This window comes from Macrotis lagotis, chromosome 6 (assembly GCF_037893015.1).
Source record: "Macrotis lagotis isolate mMagLag1 chromosome 6, bilby.v1.9.chrom.fasta, whole genome shotgun sequence".
Lineage (NCBI taxonomy): Eukaryota > Metazoa > Chordata > Mammalia > Peramelemorphia > Peramelidae > Macrotis > Macrotis lagotis.
In genome coordinates, this window is record NC_133663.1 from 18,328,843 (window position 1) to 18,352,323 (window position 23,481).

The 23,481-nt window shown below is 37.7% G+C and overlaps 1 protein-coding gene across 1 annotated transcript in view; it reads left to right on the plus strand.

Moving 5' to 3' along the window:
* The window catches only part of RSRC1 (arginine and serine rich coiled-coil 1), a 367,121-nt gene that overhangs the window by 305,088 nt on the left and 38,552 nt on the right, over window positions 1–23,481 (plus strand). The window lies entirely within an intron of this gene.

The following is a 23,481-nucleotide window of genomic DNA, read 5'->3' on the forward strand; positions in this document are numbered from 1 at the left end:
TTGTCATATTAACATTATTTAGACAGTGTGGTCCTTCTTTTCTGGGCATGTTCATGGGCAGTGCAAAATTGAAAGCTTCATTAAGATGCAGATGAACAGTGTCTGCCGTGCTCCATCTCTTTTCGAGTTTGTAAAAAAGAAAGATATTGAATTAGCATAGTAAGATCTGTCCTGGCAAATTCATTCTGGCTATTAGGCAGTCCTTATATTTGCAAGTATTTTCTCCAGACCAAAACCAGAGTCACCACCACAAATTTTCTAGGGCAACTACTTTCCCATCACCTTTTCAAACTAGGGAAGCCCATTTGAAATTCTCCTATTCACAGTCCTTCAAATTTTGCATTCTGCTTTCTTTCCTCTTCTGATCTTGATTTTTTTTTCCTTTGAAGAGTTTGAATATGATTTTTTTCTGTTCTTCCATTTCCTCCAACTTGGAAGTAATATTTTCCTACTCTTGAGCAGCCATAAAACATCATTCATACCTCTCATTCCACTTTCATATTCTACTTTGTGTCACAATTATCGATGTGCATCTCCTCCCTCTTACAAGACTGTAAGCAATCCTCTACAAAGCTCCTATCCCCAGGACACAAATCAATTCTAAATGACCCCTGACTCCCTTGATTTCCCACTTGCTAAACTTGAATTGGTGATGGGGCTTTGTCTTGAGTCAATCAATCAGTCAAAAGACATTTATTAAGTACCTGCTGTAGACCAAATACTGTGCTAAACCATCTCCTTTTCAACTTTCCTTTTCCAATGTTTTCTCCCTGCTCCATGAGAATTTATGTAGAAAATTCAGTTATTTTATCTAGAGAAGTTTAGTTTTCCATTTTTCTTCTTGTTAATTAGCCACCGTGGTTTTTCAAAATGCTGCTCATTCTTGAGAAAAACTGAATTACATTAAACCTGAGTTCTATATTTCTTCTATTATTAGAATACCGACTTTCCCTCCCATTTTCTACTCCAGTGTGTTTAGAAAATGTTTTGCCCATTATTTACACTGCAGACTCAAAAAAAAAAAAAAACAACCGCTTATAATTGTTTCCCAATGCTTTGCTTTAATTATTGAGTGCTTTACTTTGCCTATTGGGTTTTTTCCCAGATATTTTCATGGAAGTGAAAATGAATGGCAAGGGCCACCTGCCCTGGAATCAGGAGGCCCTGAGTTCAAATTTGGCCTCAGACACTTAATTACCTAGCTGTGTATCCTTGGGCAAGTCACTTAACCCCATTGCCTTTCCAAAAGAAAAAAAAGAACCTGGCAAGTGTTCTTCAAAATAAGGGGAGACACAGAGTAATACAGACATTCTAAAATTTCCAGTGTGTGCCAAGGAATTTTTTAATGGAGAGAAAAATCCATCAAGGTCTCTATAACTGTCAATGATAGAATTGTTCTTTCGTTTGAGTTCATTCATATCCATTATGGTATATGAAGCTGAATTGCTCCACACTTCATTTTATGCAAGTTTTACCTTTTTTTGGAATGTCAGTACCTTATCCATTTGGACTCCCAATAACAACCTGTCTTCCATTTCATTCATAGAGAATCCTCTCTTGAATGTTCTTTTTTCTTCTCTCCAAATTCCTACACTCTAAATACAGCTTTAACTGACCAGCTGTCTTTCTCAATCAAATTTTTCCAGTGTCAGTAAAACCTTATACAGCAATTGCTTATTAGATGCCCACAAATTAGCCCTGTAACAGGAAACCCAGGCAGAAGTATAGTGGTGTTTTTATGATTATCAGTCCTCCCCATTGTCAGCTCTACTTTGTGTTATTAGTCAGCATCGCCATTAGCTTTCAGGGTATCATTAGTAGCAGATCACAGAAGGTCACAGATAACAAGCTAAAAGGATCTCACAAGCTCTCTAGTCTGTCTCCCATGAATGGGTAAACTGAGGCCCGTAGCATTCAGAAGCAAAAATACATCCTAAGTAGGAGAGGTGGGATCTTACCTAATTCTCTGACTCATAGTTCATTTTGTTCATGGTCACTAAGATTTTATAGATCATTTTAAGTTCTCTGTTTCACTTTCCAAATGAAAATAAGAGAATCTTTTAAGCCCCAAATTTTATAGTAAAAAGAAAAATGTTTAACCAACAAGCCATTAGATATCAATCATTTATTTAGCAACTGTTAGAAGTATCAAATTTTAAAATGAAAAGTATATGTAATAAAAACTAATGGGGATCTCTCAATTCAAAAGACATTTATCAACTGCCAAGTATATGTAGACATTCTGGCCAGATGCCAGATGAGGTACCAACATATATTAACATGTAGTTCTTTCCTTCATGCAGCTTGCAGTCCATTATCCTGTATATGTCTCCACTTCCCCTTCCCTCAGGCTCTACCGAGCCCTTTGAAATCTGGCACATTCAGCATCATCTGCTCTCTCCAGAATCAGCATTAATCTTGCCATTTCCAGGTCTGATGATCTTTTTCTCAGAACGCATCTTTCTTGACTTCTCTGCTGACTTTGAAACTGCTGACCATTCTCTCTCTCTCTCTCTCTCTCTCTCTCTCTCTCTCTCTCTCTCTCTCTCTCTCTATGTTCTCAACCCTAATTTCTCATTTTCTTCCCATTTTTCTGAGTGTTCTTCTTCATCTCTGTTTCTGGTTCATCATTCATAACATGGTCCCAGCTGTGGATGTTTGCAAGATTATCTTTTCCTTCTGTCTTCTCTCCCTTACTATTCTTTTCCTTCTAACTTTTCTCCCATAAGTTTAACCATATCTTCTATTAGATGACTTGCAGATGGGTGTAAATCTGGGTGAGTGGAAAACCTTGAAAGAAATAGAGCAGTTGGAAAGAGTGGTGCATTTGGGGGAAGTGCCTGTGGGACACCAGGACAAAATGTCCAATAAATACTTGGTCATAGGGACTCAGGAGAGAGACTAGGGCTTAATATAGACATCTAAGAATCAATAAAGGTGATTGTAAAATCCTGGGAGGGAATGAGATCCCTGAAAGAGAATATAGAGAGAAGTAAAAGAGCCCAGGACAGAGACTTGGGGAACACCAAGTCCCCCACTATGTCCACTACACCATCTTTCATCTTAGGATGCCACAACATACAGGTTAAGTGCTGGAGGAGGTGGTACAGGCTATTAGTTCTGGGTCATTTAAATGGGATCAGGGATGGCTGAAATAAATGAGGACAACTTATGGTAAGACAATGAACCAAAAAACTCTAATTTTTTTTTCAGTTTTCTTTATCAAATGTATTTTTCTTCTTAAAAATTCACATAAAATTCTTTTCTGCTCCCATCTTTTTCATCTCTGATACAAAAGACATTTAACTTCATTGCTTTTTGTATCTACTCTCTTAGTTTTAGACCTGAAGTAGCTCTACCTCTTGTCTGCTCTCTCCAGGAAAGGAATTGCTTTTTCCAAACCTTAAAGGTTAACTCTCCATACCTGAAAAAAAAAAAGAACTTCTAACACTTCCCTTGAAAGGAGGCAAAGTTGTTTAACTTTAACTCTTAAAGGAAATATTTATTTTCTTAGTTTCATGCAATTATTCTCAGATCTCTTACCCCAAACAATAATCCTCCTTTCCAGTGTCTGTATTTTTCAAACTGAGTATACATAATTGGTTTCAATCCAAGCTATTTTGTTAGATTGTATATATTTGTAATATTTCTTTAGAATTCATTTCATGTAATTTTATCTTGAATCTTGGACATTTTAGTATTAAAATTTTGAAACTGATTATCTTTTCTTCCAAAGAAAATCTGAGGTTAAAAAACTTTTGTTCCATTAACCAAACCTGTGCAGCATTTCAAACTTGTTTAAATAGTCGGTGAAATGTCCAAATCCTGGTTGGGCTTACTGAGATATTAAGAGGAAAAAGAATAAAGGTATTGACTACAGCTCCGGAAATGAAACTATTACCAAAATATTCCCCATGTCCTAATTTTCTAATCTATCAATGAGGCAAATGCATTTCATTAAATTAGGGACATAGACATAGAGAACCAGTGGGATCCATCTGCCTCTGCCTGGGCCCACATTTAGTCTTCTGCAGAGCTGTGTCATTATCATCATCCAGACTACCAGCCTCAGGCACACTCACTCTCTTGTGACACTGAGCAAGTCACTTGCCCTTTCTCAGCTAGCCTCCTCATCTATAAAACAGGGATGAACATAGCACCTCTTCCTGGGGTTGTTGGGAGGACAGATTGAGAAGGATACTGGTGAAGATACTGCAAAGCCTGTAAGTGCTCATTAGCTTGCTCTTTCTGCTCATTTCCACCAGCAGCTTGGGCTAGGGAAGGATCCCCTGCAATGAATCTGAAGACCAAAGATCTCCAGCTAGAAAAAATAGCAGAACCATTGGATCCAACCTCCTCATTTCATAGACAGGGAACCTGAAGCCTGGTCCAGTGACATGACCCAGACAAGGTTGCCCAGACCAGTGACATGACTCAGATGAGGTAACCCGGGCCCAGCACATGACTCAAACGAGATCGCCTGGGCCAGTAACATGACCCAAATGAACAGTGGAGGTTCCCTCTCTCTCCAAAACCAATGAAAACTCTGTCTGCCTGGACCAGATGCTCATTCTCATTCATCCTCAGCTGCTGCTGCTGCTGCTGCTGCTGCTGCTGCTGCTGCTGTTGCTTCTTCTGTAAAATGAAGAGCATTCCTTTAATGACTTCTGAGGCTCCTCCAACTTGACTGTTCTGTAATTTTTCCCCACCTTAAACACATAACAGGGAAGCAATTTGTAAAAAGAGTAAAGCTGAATCCAATTTTAATTACATTTCTATAGGAAAGGATATTCATTTGTTTACAACTACTGATTGAGCAGTACCTAAAAAAGAATGAAATAAGCCATGATGCAGAAATAGATGAAATTAGCTTGTTTAGGGGAACTCCAGCACATTTTCTTTACTAATGTGCTTTAATGAGGCACAGAATATTCTGATGGCTTCATGGGAATAAAAAAAATCCATAAAATAAAGGTACAATCAAAATGTAGGCAAGATCCTGATGAATGAATAATTGTGCTCTCTTCCCTTTGCTAATACCCAGGCAATAATCTACACTCATTAGACATATACGTGTGTGTGTGTGTGTGTGTGTGTGTGTGTGTGCGCGTGCGCGCACGTGCACGTGCACATAATGTCTATGTGTAGTACATGGGTCACATTGAAAGGTTAGCATAGGATCTTGCAGGGAAATGCCCTTTATTTATGGAGCCATAGAAGGTTCCAGACAACCCCACATTTACCCTTTCTGATGTTTTGGGTCAGGATATCAAGGTAAAGGTAAGGGGGACTTCTCTCTACTATCAGTAGCTACTACTTGAAACCAAACCTTTTTTTCTTTTGGTCTGGACATTGCAGTTTTGCCTGTCTTCTGTTTCCTAGGTTTCCTGGAATTCTCTTTATAAAATCTTCCACAAAAAAAGATAGAATGCAAACTTTTTCTGTAAGCTTTTCCAGTATTTTCCATTATTTAATGTGTCTCACTAAGAGTCCTTGTTGTATTGCTTAATTCTATTTCCTTTTTTATTTGGTACTCAGTGGAGGCAGTAACTAAAGACTATACATAATAACACTTTTTCTCCTTGAAAACTTGAATCATTTGCCCATAGTCATGTCTACAGGATAAATAATCCCATTTCCTTTCCCCATTCCTTATTCAGAGGTTTTATTTTCCATCCTATTAATCATTCTGTGAGTCTTCTGTACGGTGACTCAGAAAAAAAATAGAACGGGGAAGATTGCAGGAAACAAATAAGAGAGGAGTCAACTGGAGGTGCAGGCAGGCAAGGGATCATGTCTTAGAAAATCATCCAAGGTTAGGAAGAAATGTCTACTATAGATCAGTCAAGCAAGAGGATTAGAATCCAGAGAAGTTGGTCAGGAGGAGCCAGAGATGTAGTCAGAGGGTCTAGGCACCATGGAATTAATTCAGTTTAATAAAACAAGCAGATGTGTTTTCTATAACAGGAGGCCCACTAAGGTAAGTAAAACTTGGAGTGGACCTGAAGCCAGGCAGCTCCAGAAATATACTCAAATATTATTTACTTAAGTTAAAAAAGAATTCTATGATTTTTAATCTTGAAACTTGAGTAATAATAGAAATCAACATTCATAATCATTCAGATTTATATAGTAAATCATAAACACTTAGGACATTGATTTATTGCCTATGATAGTTCCAAAAAACAAACAGAATACAAGATTCCAATGTTTTATTTCAGCATACTGATGATGAATTAATGATAGCCAAATTAGTGGATAGGACAATAGACAGTTCATTGATGAATTGATAATAATTTTGGAATGTATATGTTGGAGTTGCTAAGCTACAACACAAGGAAAGCTATCGAACACCACAAATTTGATTAGGGCGCTACAGAATGAAGTGGGTGAGATCAGGAGAACGATTGTGGGTGTTGTATAGGATGAGTACAGGACTGTGGGGGGCAAGAATGTGCTCGGTGTCCATCCAGGCCTCACTGCCAAGGGCCACCCCCTTCTGAAACTTGTCTTCAGCCCTCGCAGAAGGCAAATCAAGCATTTGTTTAAATATTCAATGAACAAAGTACAAATAGTTGTGGAAGGAGGCAGACATTTTCAGACGCAGTGCATTCATTTGCTTTGCTTCAGTGTCCATTTTTATTGGTTACAAGAAAAGATTCTTCAGGAAGGGCGGAGGTCATTTAGAAGAAATACTTTTTTAAAAACATTGGGAAAATTCTATTAAGGTGAAAGGTAGCTCTCTTACCAAAAGCAATCAGTAAAGATTTTAAGTGCCTATTATATGACAGTATGACAGTGCTAAGTATTGGGACATAAAAAAGAGGCCAAAGATCCCTGCCCTCTAGGAGCTCTCAATGGGGAGGGAAGGCACCAGACTTAAGAGGAAACTAGGTTTTGAAGGACTTTAAATTCAAAAAGAGCATTTTATATTTTATCCTGGAAGTAATAGGGAACAACTGGAGTTTAGTAAGTAGGGGAGTGACAGATTTCAATCTGTATTTCAGGAATCTGTTGCCTGGAAGATGGAGGAGAATGGGGAGAGACCAGAGGTAGGCAGGCCCACCGGAACCATTATAGTGACCAGGTCCAAGGTGATGAGAGACTGGACCAGGGTCGGGGCAGTATTAGAGAAAAGATGATGTTTCAGGGGTGAATAGATAGACCTTGGCAACAGCTTAGGGACAACATATAGAAAGGAGTCAAGGATGACTTCTCGGTTATAAACCTGAGGGACTGGGAGTATGGTGTTTCTCTCTACAAGAATAGGGAAGGTAGAAAGAGGGGAGGATTTAGGGAGAAAGACAATGAGGTCCATTTTGGACATGCTTCGTCTTAGATGTCTCTTAGACATCCATTTCAAGATGCCTGGAAGATAACTGGGATATGAGAGTGAAGATAAGCAAAGAAATTGGAATAGGAAAGATAGATTTGAGAAGCCTCAGCAGAAAGATGATCATTAAATCCATGGAAGCTTGATATGGTCATCAAATGAAAAACTATCAAGGGAGAGGAGAAGAGGGTCCAGAACAGAACTCAGAGAGACATCTCCAATTGGAGGACATAGTCCTTCAAGAGAATCCAGCACAAGAGAATGAGAAGGGACTGTCCCTTAAGTGGAAGGAGAACCACAAGAGAATGGTTTTCCCAAAACCTGGAAAGAAGAGCAATGCAAGGAGGAGAGAGTGATCAATATTATTAAAGGCTTAGATCAAGTAAGATTAAGATTGAGAAAAGGCCTTTGGATTTTGACAGCTAAAAGATCATTTTGGAGAGAGTTGTTTTAGTGGAATGATAAGGTCAGAATCCAGATTAAGAAGAGGAAGGAAAAGAAACAGAAGTTAAAAATCAGGGTGGCTAAGTGGCACAATGGATAGAGCACCAGCCCTGGAGTCAGGAGGACCTGAGTTCAAATCCAGCCTCAGATATTTAATAATTACCTAGCTGTGTGGCCTAGGGCAAGCCACTTAACCCCATTGCCTTGCCAAAAAACCTAAAAAAAGGAGGGGGGGGGTAAAAATCCTCAAATCAGAAAATTTGACAATGATGAAAGAAGGTATAACAAAAAAAGCTGCTGCAATAGAACTGAAAGCCAGTCTATTGACCCATGATTCTGGATGCTTTCATTATTCTCAAACCTCTGCCTTCCACCATTGCCAGCTCCTGGGAAAGCCCTTTGGTTCTCATTGTGGGTGAGAGTTAACTCTGTCTTTTGGAGTTAACACTTGGTAATGTCCCTGTCAGAAATTGAGGCCCATGAATTTGACAATTCTATGAGTCCCAAGAAGAAGGAAGAAGAGCAGTGGTAGAGAATTGTGGGGCCAATGGAAAAGAGAGGAAAGGAGCACTGATTAAAGTTAGAACAACTCAGGAGGAAATATGTTGACAATCAAAGGAGATGTCTGTCCCTTTCCAAGTGTCCCACTTTACACTGGCCTCAGGGACCTCTTCACTGACTTATGGTGCGTGTCAAGAGCAGATCAACTTAGGGAGTGAAGAAAGCCCATTGCTGAAAGGAAAGTGCTGTCGAAAGAATGGGGGCCCCTTCTACAGTGCCAGCAGCAGGGTCTCAACAGACCACCTTTTACCCTTTGAGCAAAACAAACTGAAGGCTGGTGGCAAGAAAAATCAGCAGCAACTGAGTAAAAGCAGCCCCCAGTGCCTAAGAAGGTAAATCAGTGAAAACCAAAAGGAAAGATACATGTCAGCGGATAGATGTTCCACACCAAGGGAAACTCAGTCAGACTTGCGGAAGGTAAAGACAGACCAACTCACTCTTCCTGAGCCCCAGCGGGACCTCTCCATAATGGTTCAGAAGAGAAACAAGTCAGTAGAGCTTATTTTATTAAAGCATGTTGTCCTCAGCACAGAGCAAGGCGCAAGGAGAGGGCTAGGATATAGGGACTATGGCCAGAGTGTAAGCATTATAATGTGGAAATAACCAGACATCCCCAGAGTCATTAGCATTTCTTTACAATACAAGCAAAAGCTACCCAGGAGAAAAGCTAGGTGGCACAGTAGATGGAGGTCTGAAATCAGGATACTGAGTTCAGATCCTGCCTCAGATGTTCACTGTTTGCCTTAGCTTCCTCATTTGTAAAATGGGAGTGATAATAATAGCACCTACCTCCCAGGGTGGTTATAATGATAAAAAGAGAAAATAAAAGTATTTTTGTAAAGCTTAGAGTGCTATATAAATGTTGGCTATCATCTTCATCATCATCATCATCATCATCATCATCATCATTATTGTTAGAAAACTCCATTCCAAACAACTATGAAATACATAAAACATCTATAATTAACCCACCAATTCATATGCAAGGTGTATAAATAAAACTACAAAATTCTCTACAAAAATAGATTTCATAATCTAAAAGAAATGTAGTATTTAATTGGCCTAAACTAGTATAATTAAAAATAATATTAATTTTTAGACTTTGTATTATATCAAACAAATTCCCGAAAGCTTGAAGACTTAAGATTCATTTGGAAGAAAAAGGTCCATAGTCTTAAGAGAAATCAAAAGAAAAAAAAAGTGTGAATGAGAGTTACAGCATTACCAGGCTCAAATTATATTAAAATGTATTAGTGCTCAAGTCTATTAAGTACAAGTCAAAAAGCAGAAAAGTAGATTAGTATATCAGACTCAGTAAAAGCAAGAAACAGAGGCAATCAAAAATAGGAACCCAGTGCTTGATAAGCCCAAGTACATAAATTTCTTCCAAGACACCAAGAAAGCATTTTGGCAGAAATTAGATTTAGACCATCATCTTAGACCATCACAATAATCATTTAGTGGATGCATGATCTGACATTGAAAGGTCACACGTACAAAATTAAGAAAAATTTTAATTAGATTCTTTTTAGAATTATGTCTTGGAAGAGAATTTTTCATCAACCATGGTTTTTATAAAGAATACAAGAGAAAATTTTGATTGACTAAAATTTAAAAGCTTTTACAATGATGAAAATCAATGACAGAATTAGAACATTTAATATAATCAGAAAATATCTGCCCCAAATATCACCAACAAAAGTCTGATATCTAAATTTTATAATTGACACAAATTTGTAACACAAAGAACCAGTTTTCAGTAAATTAGTAGTGGAAGATATGAACAGGTTTCATAAGCATTACAAATTATTAATGAAATATGAAATCTTAATTCAGATCACAAAACATTTTGAAACATTTTTTTCAAACTGTGTTTTCTCGGGGCGGCTAGGTGGCGCAGTGGATAAAGCTCCGGCCCTGGAGTCAGGAGTACCTGGGTTCAAATCCGGTCTCAAACACTTAATAATTACCTAGCCGTGTTGGCTTGGGCAAGCCCCTTAACCCCATTGCCTAACAAATAAATAAATAAATAAAACCCCCCCAAAAAAAAAATTAAAAAACTGTGTTTTCTCCTAAACTAAACTAAACTCTCCTAAACTAAACTAAAAATTATGAAGGAAAATAGAAATTTTTAACATTACAGTGACTGAGGTGTATTTTTATGGCCAACACAGGAATTTGTTTTACTTGACTGTACATGGTTATAACAAGTTTTGTTTTTCTTCCTTTCTCAGTGGGAATGAGGAAGAGGAAAAGGGAAAAAAAGGTTTATATTTGAAACAAAAGAAAATTACATTTTCTAAAAGAAGAAAACAAGTATAGGAAAATGAAAGCTAGAAGTTTAACTCAATTTAATTCAGAAAATATACTATGTACCCCAAAAAAGGCAAAGGTTAGTCCCTGCCTTCAAGGAACTTACAATCATTGGAGTTTGGTTTTTTGTTTTTTTAGTCTTTATATTCCCTGTATAATGTCACAATAAGTATTTGTTAGGGGTTTTTTTCAATTTTATTTATTTAAGGCAATAGATTTAAGTGGTTTTCCCAAGGCCACACAGCTAGACAATTATGAAGTGTCTAAGGTCAGATTTGAACTCAGGTCCTCCTGACTCCAGGGCTGGTGCTCTATCCACTGCCTCATCTAGCTGCCCCAGCATTTGTTAATGTTAACTGAATTAAGTTAAATATTTAATTCTAAGTATGTGTAAAGCATGACATGCTCGTTGCTTATTGTGGGTTCTGCTCAGTCCGGATTGATTATTGACAAGGGCTTGGGCCGGGTAACAGGAGGGACCTGCTTCATCAGCATCCGCTCACTTGTTGCCAAGCTGGCAGAAGATTACTCAGTGTGTAATCTTGAAGAATCCCTGAGGTTTAAAAAAAAAATAGAAGAGAAGGAAGCATTGATGCTGTGGTCCAAGCAGTCAGTTCCTGGGCCTCGACTTGGAGCCTCTCAAACTGGTATTGTAATGGGAATGCTGCATCTGCACTGCAGCGAGGCTGGAGAGGCTGGTCTTCCGGGGCACAGAACCGTTAGTGTCCATGACTTCGAATTCTGCAATTGCTTTCACATATGTAGAGATGTTGTTTCTATATATGTAGACATGTCTCCCTGTAAGGATTCTTTACAATAGCATTTGAATTATGTATATCTTATAAAACATGAAGCAGTGTGGCATACTCAGGAAGTCTTACCCCTGGCACATATGACAGTATGACACTGGACAAATCTTTATTGTCTCAGGCCTCAGACAGATTTGTTAGAAATGTCGATCTACATTAAAGGAGGACATCCAAGAAATCAGAGGGTGTGTGTGTGTGTGTGTGTGTGTGTGTGTGTGTGTGGATGTGTGTGTGTGTGTGTTCTACCCATATAACAATGGCGCACCCTAAAGATGAGGCAGAGGACAAGCCTCCAGGATGGGCAGTGTGCTCCACCCTCCTTTTTCTTACAAAACTGAGCTTTTATACAAAACCAAGAGATCATGAGATCATAGCATGAGAACAGACAGGGACTTTCAAGGTCATCTAATTATTTAACAGTTAAGGAAACTGAGGCCCATACTTACTCAGTGTCAAGCTGGGAAGTCAGGGGTGAGAACCAGATCCCAAATGCCTGCTCTTCCATTCTGCCTCTTGTCTCTTTGGTGAACTGCTACTTCTAAATTTCAACACAGCCAACTTCCACTCTCTTGGAGTCTGGACTAACCAGCCTGACAGATCTGACAAATCTCCCTTATCTCATCTCAGTCTCTAAACATCAACTTTGTTGTCACCGGACAGCTGAAATAATGTCACTCTACTCCTGATTGTCTCAGTCCCACTCCTCTAGGCAAATGGGTAGGTAACAAACTGGTTTTTTTGAAGAGCAAGACTCTTCATATAAAGTAACATCTGTGTGAGGTGAGGGAGTAATCTGGCCACAGACCTTATGAATTTGGAAATCCTGCTGATCTATTACAGTACATCCATTGTTGATTCATAAACTATACCCATTTGTTTAACATGTAGTTAGTATCTAGTATACATCTTTTCCCCCTCAGCCCCCAAATATGTTTTTCCTTAACCATGCCATTTATATATTTCTTCCCTTCTGGTTAGCATCTGCTGGAGGCCCTGATTTACTGACACTGCTTCCCAACTGTGGTGCTGACTCCTAAAGAAGTCCTCTCTGGGGCAGGTTTGAAACTCAACCATAGCTGACTTCATATTGATTTAGGGGAAGGGAATGAAGAAGGACTGAAGAAATGGTCTGACTTCATTTACTCATGTGCTGAAAACCAGCCTATACACACATATTCTTCTATATTCAGGTCTTCAATTATGAATAATTTTACAAATAAAATTAGCAGAACTAGGGCACAAGTTTTAGAGTAAGCTTTTAAAGGAGAAAAAATAAGCTCCTCTGTGATTTTTTTTCCTGACCAGATGGTTTAAATTGTTTTGTCATCTGTAGCCCTAAAGGGATTGGTGCAATAATTCTGACAAAATGGCCTGCTTTTGTTTCTGGTAGTTTCTCTTAAGATCCACCTTCTATGAAAATCAGTTTTATTTCTTACAATTCTATGCTAGTGGTAGGCATCACTGTATTAGATCAAACAACAGATTTTAATTGCCTTTTAACTTGAATATTTTATTGAAGATTTAGCATGTTACTTGACACCCCCACTGAAAATTCACTTTTGAAAGAGATACTTCCCTGTTCTTATCTGTTTTGTAAGTCTTACTTATAGAGTTGTGATATACCTTTTCCAAAGACATTGATTGTTTTTATAATTATTAGAATGTTTTCAGACTTTCTATTACACTGAAACATTCTTATACACAGAGAGCTCCATATTAGCACCATTTTAGGGGACAAATTAATAGTTTTTATCCAAAGTTTCTATCTTTCTCTTCACCAAATATCTTCTATACCCACAAAATGCATATTAGTTACCAGTAACAGTAATAGTTCACTTATATTTGGCTTTAAGCCTTATAAATCCCTTTCCTCAACACAAACACAGGAGAGTGGCAGGGCAAATATTACTATTCCCACTTTAAAGATAATGGAGTCTGCCAGAAGGTATTTGTTTCCCAAGGCCACAAGACTGGTAAGTGGCGAACTAGACTTCAAACCCAAACTTCTCTTGAGTCCAAGGCCAGCAGCCTTCTCAGTGCCCCATAGCACCCCACAAATGAGTTTCAAGTCAATTTTAGTGGAGTAGAATTGAGATAGATTATCATGGACCTTTAATTGGACCTCACCTGTCTAGGAAGCACCTCTGGGAGAGGTCAACATAGTGTTATAATGAAATGCCCTTGTAGACGAGACTGGTATTTAAAGGGTAATCAAATTCAAGAACATGGCAGAAAGTTGAAAGACAGGCACAGGTCCAGGGAGAGGTCATCATGGAGTAGGGCAGGGAAGCTGTCCTCAGAGGGAGGCTCAGAGCCGGCAAAATGACTATTTGTTCCATGCAGCTTCTTCCAAGAGCCCCATATGAACCATCTCCCTCCTTGTTTTCCTGCCTCACTATAGTTAGTATTGCCATGGGCCTGGACACTCCCTATTCTAAGCAATGGAGGTAATGTGTTGGATAAAACTGTACTTTCAAACTATATTTCTGTATCTAGAAATTCTTCACTAGACTATGTCATATGACTTGCTTCCCTTTAAACCTGCTTATTATGAGGCTAAAGCTCTGCCTATTTTGTGATTTTCTCCTGTTCTTCAGAGCCAAGTTCCATACCCCACTGAGGGCTCAAGCTTGTCCCTCAAAGAGGAGGGCTTCAAAGAAGGGCTTGAGAGGAACCAATTTGTTTATTAGGCAATGGTTTGGGCACAGTCAGCATCAAAATCTAAATTGATTTTATTCACCAGAAGATAAAAATAGTTGAGAAATTGAAGAAGTATAAATAAGTGAGCAAACAGTTGGGCTCCAGAAAAATCTGCCTCTCCATAGATACATACTCAGGTGCATCCCTACAGCCAAGAAAAATAAGAAGCCAAACCATATTAAAGAAATACACCTAAAGTCGATTTGCTAATATCTTCTGGGTCATATAAAGAATAAAGTGGGGTTTTTTTTTAATAAATGTCCTCTAGTCTCTCAAAATATCTCCCCTGACTAGAGTTCAAGTTCATAATAAATCATTTGATCCACTGACAACGAAGTAGTTTGGGCCTAGGATAGATTTTAGAAAAATAATTGCCAATACCTGGTGTTATGTGAAATGATTTTGAATGATATGACTAATGCCAGCCCTGAGCAAGATGTGAAATCAAGTTTGCAGGGAATAACCCTCGCAATTCCTTCTGTATCTTTTCTCCATTAGAACACATTGGAGGGGCGGCTAGGTGGCGCAGTAGATAGAGCACCGGCCCTGGAGTCAGGAGGACCTGAGTTCAAATCCAGCCTCAGACACTTAATAATTACCCAGCTGTGTGGCCTTGGGCAAGTCACTTAACCCCATTACCTTGCAAAAACCTAAAAAAAAAAAAGAACACATTGGAACCTCCTCTTCCATGTATTTTTTTCTCTTATTCTTGGTACTGATCTGAGTTTCTTTCCTTTCTGCTAGCAGTCACTCCCTCTCAGACACTAACTAAAAATTAGAGTGTGAGGTCTGGGTAAGATATGACTTCTCCTTTTTTCCACAATCCTAGATATTTGTATTTTCCAAGTATGTATTTTAGTATAAACTCTGTAAAGCTCAAGGGAATATTTGCACAAGCTAATCCCATTCAGCCAAGATTAGACATGAACAAAGAGGGAGAAGGTCCATATTTACAAAAATATGCTTAGCGTCTTTTTATGATGGCAAAGAAGTGGAAACTGGGGGGGGGGGGTTGTCCATTAACTAGGAATGGCTAAGTAAATTTGAATCTATGAATAGATTAGAATATTATTTGCTGTAAGAAATTATGAAGAAATCAGTTCAGAGAAACCTGGAAACTCTTGGATTAAAGTAAAATTAGCAGAATAGGAGAATAATTTATATAATGACAACAGTATTGTAAAGACAAACAACTCTGATCGTCCCAGAGCTCACCCTACAATCCCAGAAGACTCATAATGAAGCGCGCTTCCCTCCAAAGAAAAGCAATAGGGAGCAGATCAGGTCTAGGGCAGGTTCCTCAGGGGTGGGGGTGGGGGGGTCAACACAGGGAAGAGAGAGTGGAGCCAGTGCAAGGGGGCCAGCCAACTGGGGAAGGATCCCAGGACCAAGGGGAAGGATGAGGGAATTCAGAAAATGAGGAAGTCAAGCACTAGTGAATGATGGCGAGGTCCAGGGGATGGTCATCCCTGTGTCCAGTTCATGTGGAATGGAGGAAGGAAGTCATGGAAAGTGAGCAGCAGGATAAGCTGACAGATGAGGGTGGTGGAGGGGTCCCCATCTATATGTGGAGGATACAAGTTGGGAAGGATGGAGATAGAAACCGGATGCTAACCTCATTGAGGAAGGGAGAAGGGTGTTCTTTTAGCTCCAGCATTCTGTGATTCTAACTTACAAATAGAATCAGAACAAAAATCCGCCATAGGAAGCATTGTTGAACAATAAATTTTTGTGCTGATTTTCTTGGCAATTTAGAATAATAGGAAATAGACTAGATTTCATTCACATTTCTTACTGTGTGTTAAAAGGAAGTATGCACACTTGTCTGGAGAGACAAACATTTTTCTGGCAAAAACTTGTGAAAGGAATTTAACTTATCTGTGTTAATAGAATGGGTGTTAGGTAACAGTAATGCCTTTATCATTCAGCTGAATGTTTCTTACACTGACCTTGTAAAAAAAATTGAGGGCATAATCTTCATTCTTAATTCAATATGGACATTACTTCAGAAAACTAAAACTAGACATTCCAAGAGTGTTGAGGAATAGAGGTTGAACACCTTTGATAAGTTACAATGGCTTCTTGGTAGGCAAGAGGGAGAGATAGTAAGAGAAGAGGGCCAGGAAGGACAGAAAGTGTGGGGGTGGGGGAGACAGAGTGAGGAAGAAGAAGAGAGGAGCAAGTCAGACCCTGGGCTATATAGAGGGAGCAATGAGGATGATGATGCAATTCACAGAAGACCATGACATTAAATGAACGATGACATGAACATGTGCATTATGCTGATTGAAGTGAGGGTAATGTTGGGCAAAGACATTCTTCTCCCTGTCTCTTTCAGACCCTCTTACCCCAGTGGCCTGATAGTGTAGGAAACAGAATTTCCAGTGTTGGTCAGGATACAGTGGGAGATTCTGGCCTTTTACAGGTAGGTCTTTTTCCTTGTCATTGAGGTACCCCAGCATTACAGTAACATCAAGCAAAGCATCATTCAATAAGGTCGTTTTATGGCGATTCTCTTTCGATAGTAGGGTCTTGATAGTGATAGTAGGTCTCTTGATAGTCTTGTCATCAGTATGGTAATAAAGCAGAAAGAGGATCTTTGCCCTCAGGAGTTCACTTGATAATGGGGCAGAAAAGTAGGCTCATAAAAAGGAGCTGAAAGCCTGTAGGAGGGAAGTACCTGCTGGCAAAGTGTAGTCCAGGAGCTGAGTCAGGTTAGAAGGGAGCTGTCATCTAAGGGTCTACTGTGATCTTTCTGTTTGAGATGTACTCATGTCCAATGATGTCTCTCTAAACCATATACCAGTGCCATTTTTGAATAGGGCTCAACTGTACAGGTAATGGATGAAATAGAAATTATTTGACTGTCTTTGATTTTCATGGTCTTCTTTTCTCTTAGTTCTGTAAGGTTAAGACTACTTTCATCATCGAAATCTATATTCTGGAAGTTTGCCTTTTCTTCAGCTTAATCGTGGGTTCAAGATGTAAAACAGAAAGGGAGATAACATTTAAGTATGACATCATTCTTCCACTCACAGCTAATGTGTGAATCTTTATTATACCTTCTTATCACTGCAGGCAATTTACAGATAATTTGAACATTTATCATTCATTTTAGAACATTTTGTTAATTTAGAAAATTAGTTTGTTCCAGAAAATTACAGTCAGTTTTCCATTTTTATTATAACTATTGCTATGAATTTGCATAATTTTAGATTTGGGAAGAGGAAAGAAAGAGAAAGGGAAAGAAAAGGACTTCAAATGGGGGGGGGGAACAGTCCATTATTAAGATCAGTAAATGAAACTCAGGTAAGTATAAATTGAAGCTATGGTTTTAAAATCACACCAAAAGCATAACTGGAATCCTTTTCCTTAGTCAATTCATTATCAAAGTTATTGTAACCTCATTTTAATGCCTGAATGTACTTATGTACTTAAAATTTTTTTTCTGTTTTATTCTTTATCCATCATCCAGTTATCATTGGTAGTAGACTCTGAAGTCAGGATAAAATCATGCTCCTTTTCTGGACATACAGGGCCTCCACAGCTAGGCTGCACAACCCTTCTTTTTACTAGTTCTCTTGCCATACTCCATAGTCCAACACAATTAGATTAACTAGTCTCTAATCCTCCCCTGACAGAACTGCCTCAATGCATTTGGGCAGGCCCTACTCCTTCACCACCTTCCACCCCATGCATGTATCATAAATTTTCTTCTCTCTGCCAGCTTATATCCTTTTATTTAGTTCTGTTCATTTTAATAAAATGTCATTATCATTAGTGACTTAATAATTTATTGAACTCTTCCCCCCCAAACAAAAGTTTGTCAGTATACTAAGTGAATATGGAATCACTCAAATATATCCTCTCCTTGTCTCAGAGGACAAGGACAAGAAATCAACATTGGAAACTACTTCCTGTAATTTTTAAAATATGAAATCTATTTCATGTTAGGTAAATGTGACAATGTGCTGCAATGCTATAATTATTTTTCACTTTCTTATAATACCAGATCTATTTCTCAATCTAACAAATTATTTTTTCCTTCACTCTAATTTTTATATCTGAAAAATTCACCATCAGATCTATGTTGCAAAAGAATGCTAGAGCTAGCTTCAATTTTTTCAGATGTTATTTTCCTTGTACTTTTTACCTTTTCCTTCTATTGTCCTTTTAGGTAATATTTTTAAAAAAACAAACACTGAATTTTTCCAAAACAGTCCATGGACTTTAAATAGAAGCTCCTCGTCCTTTAATCCTAGACTAAATGTGCCTACAATGCACAAGTCTCATTTCTTCTTTTGCTCTCATATAAATGGAACCTTAATTTCTTATGAAAGTATGAGAGAAAATATAGATTTACAACATCCTCTATCACATGTTAGGGAATTGTTGCTGCTTTTTTAATGAAAAGTTTGGCCTGGTAGGTACAATAACCACATTCAATTGCCTAAGTAGAATTATTGTTTTTGCAACTCATGAAATAAAGGTTATTATTTCTCCACCTTTTGGTAATGGTGTCTTAACATTACTTTTATTGTAATTTTATTGCCAAATCAAGTGTGAGATTAGATGTTGGATGTTACATATAATCTCACAAAATCAAATTATTTGACCTCTAAGTCCACCAATACACTCTCCGGCTGGTTTGCTGTTAAATATTCAGCATTTTCTTGTCATGAATACAAATAGAGGACAAATTAGAATCTACAGACAGCTGACCTGAGCTTCAGATTAGAGGCTGGGGCTTGTGCCGTTTTAAATGTTTTAATTATCATAGTCCCAGAAGCCATTTGAAGGATAGACATAAAAATCATTTTTATAACGAAAAAGCAAAAGGAAAAGATCCATTCTCCTTCCTCCTCCTTATTTGAATGTTTGAGCTTGATTACATTGACACTTCCCCTGGAACTATGCAAATTTTTGCTGCATTAAATTAGGCCTATTAATAACAGTGATATTCTATAAGTCCTCACCTTTCACAATCCTGTCTCTCCTAGGCATGTATTTACTTATTGTTGGGTATGGTTTGGATTTGCATATATATTCCATATTTTCATCATAAAACCATTTCTATTAGAGGCGATGGTAAAATAGCTTCAAGTATATCTCTGAAATATTAGGAATATTGTGACTATACAGTGCTTTTAGATTTTTTAAAAATTCATTCACTTTATTTAGGACATTTATATAATTGGAAAAGAAAAAAAATTAGCATCACTCAGGATATAATGAAGAAACGTTTTTGAAAGTTTATAGATAAAAAAGGTTTCATTCATCCTTGAATAAGAAAGAATTTGATCTCACACATAAAGTTTAGTATTTTTAAAAGTAAATGTACTATAAATCTTATGCTAAAGAAGGTATTCTGCTGCTTTTTTCCCTGCCTCAACCTTTTTGCTTTTTTGTGTGTGAATGTTCGAGCAACATTGGATGAATTCGTTATGCCTGGCTAGTAAGCAGCGGAGCATTTCTCTATACACTTGGGAAATAAATTTGGCAGAAAATCAGCATGAGTAGATTTAATTATCACTCTGAGACCTTTCCCTTTTCTAGCCTAGTGATCCTGAAACTCTGCGTGTTTCCCTGAAATCTGTGTGGACGCTAAGCTTCGCTTCCCAATTTGTTCTTCCACGCAATGATAAGCCAAGCAATTACTGGTTTATTGATTTTTCATCATGGCAAATTTAAAGTTGATTTTTTCCTGAAAAGGCAGGGGTGATTAAGTGTTTCCCCTCGGTTTAGTCCAAGAGAGCTGTGTGGCAGAATCTAATATCCTGAGGTCAACCTCTGCAGGCAGATAATACGGTGTCTTGGCCACGTGTTAAAGAGAGGAATCAGGACTACAAATGTGATAGGATATATGTGGAGACAGTTTAATTTGCTCCATTTATATGAACAAGTCATGTGGCACATGCTTGGAAAACATCATTTTGAATAGGCTCAGGAGTGGGACCCACGTGGGCAGCAAGAATGTACACGAGTAAACAAGGGGAATGTCATTGGCTTGGTTGGAGAAGGGCCCCAGCAATCATTTTAAAATTAAAGGAAGTAAAGCTTATGGGGGGGGGGGTGTTCAGAAAAGGGGAGTGAAATCCATACACTGTCATTAAGATTTACTGGTCATTCACATGTAAATAATGCTTTCCATTCACAAAGGGTTTCATCTGAGTGTGCATTTAGAGGTTCTCATCTCCAACATCTCTAAAATTGGATCCCTTGTAAAACTATGATTCAGGGCCTCAAAGTTAAGGTAATTCTTTATTTTTACAAGAGAGGATCTGATCAATGATTTAAACTGCTTTGAGCTTACATAGAAATTCCACTAAAAGCATTTTAAAGTATTTTAATAGAATTAATTTTGCTTAATAAATTTATTAATCACTGATTTCTGAACATATATATGTGGTTTGTTTGGATTTTCCCCCCCTTTCATTTTCTTCAAGGAAGTCTTTTAATTAATAACATTTTGGTAACTGTTCATGGTTTATATAAAAAATAGTGACAAAATGAATTTTTGTTGGAAGTATCTATCACAGAGATGGTATAGTTCATTATTTAGTAACTTCAAAAAATCTGTTAAGTTAAATTCTTATTGAAAGATTAAACAATTTAATCAAAGATTAAATCTTCCTGTGACTATTTTTAGAGACTTCAGGGGTTTCTGATGAATTAGCAGACTATTTTACCATGTTTTAGTGCCCATGAGTCTGAGACATTCTGAGTTCTGTTTAGTAACTCAAAGATTGAATAGTGGTAGAATATCTCTTAAATCCATTTGAACTAATAGATTCCTTTGGAGTGTCCTGATTAAGTAGAAATTTTGAAACTAAAAAGGAATAAACATTATTGTCTGATATTGTCTAATTCTTTGAATAAAACAATATGTTGAAAATATATTCTTCATGGAGTAAAACAGTTCTGTATTTTAAATGTTAAGTAACATTTATGCCTCTGACCTGACCTGACTTTCCACATTGAATGTATTCTTGAAATATGTATATTCCAAATTCTATTTTTCCATTGAATTTAATGGTATAGTCAAAGATATGTTCCCATGGATAAAAAATTGAGGCCCAATACAAATTTAACATCCTCTTTGAGAGTTTTAGCTTTCACTGAGCATTTTACTGTAACTACATCATTGTGACTTTGATGTCTTTGTGTGTGTGTGTGTGTGTGTGTGTGTGTGTGTGTAGCTTCCAAAACGTAGCTCCATAGAAAATACTCCCATTACAGTGTCTCCCATAGTTCATTTCTCTTTCATTAACTTTTCTTAGTGACCCAAGATGAATCTGAGATTTAAGTGGCTACACTACTATTCTTACTACATATGTGTGTGCATGTATACCTAAAACACATGCACATATGTGTACACATAACATGAATACATACATAAGTATATCTATACACATACACAAAGACACACAGAGAGAGAGAGCATTTGAGCTGCCCTTATTTTGTACTTGGTATCAAACTTTGTGTACCTCACAGAAGCGGTCTTCCTTCCCTTCTCCAGCCTCACAATAAGTATGAGTTGGACCTATTTAGTGATTAATCAGGTACCAGATTATTCTAATCATTCTTACCTGATAAGAATATATTTAGTGTTGATTGAACAGCCTGGCTCTGGGACTTCTTAGAGTTAATAGCTTGTCTTAAGAGAAAGACTGATGGTCAGAGCCATCACCACCATACTTTTTCAAGTGTATAAATCCAAACCCACTCAAAAATGTATTTAAAACACAATTCACTTATAGTTGTATGTTACTTATATTGATATAGAAGTAAGTGTGTATTTGTGACCACATTTTTTAAATTTGTAAATTTGAAACTCATCAGATTTCCAGCTAACATTCCCTGGAGCCCTATAGAAAATTACAGTAGAGTCATACTACCTTATTTCCTTTTCATGCTTTATCACTTCTGATACTTTCATGTCTGCCAATGGGCTTTTATCACAAGCCAGGTTCAGCTTAGATAAGCAGTTCTTTATAATAAATACAGGAGGGGCAGCTAGGTGGTACAGTAAATAGAGCACCAGCCTTGGAGTCAGGAGTACCTGGGTTCAAATCCAACCTCAGACACTTGATAATTACCTAGCCGTGTGGCCTTGGGCAAGCCACTTAACCCCATTGCCTTGAAAAATCTAAAAAAAAAAATAAAAAAAAATAAAATAATGAATACAGGAGGAAAAAAAAGATATACTGCTTTAATGGACCAACTCCGAACATCTTGGGAAAGGATTCATAAAAAAGACACAGAAGAAAGAAATCTTCAACATTGGAAGGGTTGTGGAAAGGTAGGCACGTTAATATACTGTTGACTGGGCTATTATTAACTGGTTCAAACATTCTTAAAAGTAATCCAGAATTATGTTAAGGAAGTGACCAATCTCTGGACCCTTCAACTCAGAAATGCCAAAGCTAAGCATGTGCCCCGAGAGGACAAAAAGAAAAATTTCACCTGCCCCCAAGTACTCCAAATAGCACTTTTTGCAGCAGCACCTCAAGGGGGACAATGAAGGAATGACGTGGTTGTCATGGACTTTGGCTATACTTTAAGACTTTTCATGAAGAATTTAGAGAAGCTTGAGAAGACCCCTCTAACTGATAGCCAGTGAGGTAAGCAGACTCAGGAAAGCTAGAGACACAGAGAAGCAGCAATGCAAGAACAACCACAACTACAACTCAAGGCTGTGAAATTGTAAAGAGTCCTGTCACAGAGAAGAAAGAGAAGATAAAAGATATTCCCTCCCTTCTCAGCAGAGCTGGAAGCTATGGCTATGTGAACCATTGCACCGACAGACAGCCTCAGCTGAGGGGGTGGTTAGTTTTGCAGAAGGACTTTTCTTTTCTAAAGAACATTAATTATATTATGTATTATGTGTACATATTATATTGCAGACATATATTAAAGCTCAGGGAATAGGGGAGAGGAATAGATATATTTGGAAATTAAGGAAATGTTAAAAAACAAGATAGCATTAAAATTTTTAAGAGGAACATCAAAGAAAAAATCCATATTATCCAGTTGCCATAATAGAGTATAACATGCAGAGTTTTACTACTCTTTCACTTTTGGTTTGATATTCCTTAATGAAAATAAAATTCTTTGATCAATTTTTAGCATTAATTTGCCTTAGTCATTTGGAAGAGATCATTCCCACCAGATCAGGGCTTCTCTCCCTTACCTCCATTATTAAATAGTGGCTTACTTTTACAAAGTTAAGCAAAGAGAATTGTTTTGTTTTACATTTTGTGTTTTTTGACTTAATTATTATCAAAGTTTGGTTAGAGCCAAATTCAACTGCACATGGTC